Genomic DNA, 1,382 nt, shown 5'->3' with positions numbered 1-1,382 from the left:
ATGGCCTAGTTCCATCTTCCTCATGGATGCACCCCCAGCAACTAGAACATGCGCACCCAGAACAGAGCAGGTACAAAATAAACACATGTTGAATCAATATGTGCATGTGTCTTGCAGGTTACTGCCTGAGGAGTCTGCTTGGGAGTCTGCTTCCAAAAGTATTTCTCCTCTATCCAAAATTCCCATGTGGGTCCCACAGACAAGCAGTTCCCCACAAACTGATGCCTAATCTTGGGCTCCAAGCACTGCAAGCCAGCTCCAGGATGCCCAGGGGAGCATCCCTCCTAGATGGACTCTGGTCACCCCACCCTTACTGCCTGGATAGAATGAAAGAGCCCATCTGGATGGCCCAGCACCCAGGGGTCTGAGAAATATTCACAGTCCCCACCCAGCTCCTTGGAGCTTCGCCTCAGCCTGCCAACCCTGTCACCCCTGCCATAAGACACGGAGCGTGGACAGATTTTACTCATGGTTCAAAGGACCAAAATGGAAGCAGGGATGATGACTGGTTGTTCTTTTCTTTTTCGTTTTCTTTAGTCGGATTACATCATTTTACTTGAAATGAATCCAGCGTGTCCCCTCCAAGGCCTCCACAGCCTTGGGCAGAGCCTAGGACACAATTTTGCCTTCGCTCCTACTGTGTGGCAATCAGTGGCTGAGCACGTCACCTGCTGTAAAGTCAGGTGTGTCTGGGCTATTGTCACCAAGTGAAATTTACCTCTTCAGGTGTTCAATCTAGAGATAGACTATTTTTATCCCCCCACAAAGTTCCCCCATCCCCCCTTGTAGTCAGTCTCCTACTCTGACCCCAGCCCCTAGAAACCACTGACCTGTTTTCTGTTGCCATTATTTTGCCTTTTCCAGAATGGCATATAAATAGAATCCTACAAATGTAGCCTTTGCGTCTGGCCTCTTTCACTCAGCATAACACCCATGAGATTCATCCCGTAGTTCATCTGTTTCTATGGCTGACGGTCCTCCATCGTTGGCCATACACTGTTCACTTATCCAGGGACCAGCTGAAGGACATCAAGTTGTTTCCAATTTGGGGCAATTATGAAAAAAGCTGTTATAAACATTTGGGTCCAGGTCTCTGTGGGGACATATGCTTTTCATTTCTTTTCAGTAAATACCAAGGAGGGGGAGTTTCTGGGCCAGATGGTAAGTACATGTTGACTTTATAAGAAACTGCTAAAGAGAAAATAAATAAATAAATAAATTTTAAAATAAATAAATAAAACATTTAATATATATATATATATACATACATATATATGTATGTATATATATATATTAAATGTTTTATTTATTTATTTTAAAATTTATTTATTTTCTTTTTAGCAGTTTCTTATAAAGTCAACGTGTATATATATATATATATA

Source organism: Lipotes vexillifer, unplaced genomic scaffold (assembly GCF_000442215.2).
Source record: "Lipotes vexillifer unplaced genomic scaffold, Lipotes_vexillifer_v1.1 scaffold1129, whole genome shotgun sequence".
Lineage (NCBI taxonomy): Eukaryota > Metazoa > Chordata > Mammalia > Artiodactyla > Lipotidae > Lipotes > Lipotes vexillifer.
The sequence above is the reverse complement of the archived record's forward strand: the minus strand, read 5'-3'. Positions refer to the sequence as shown.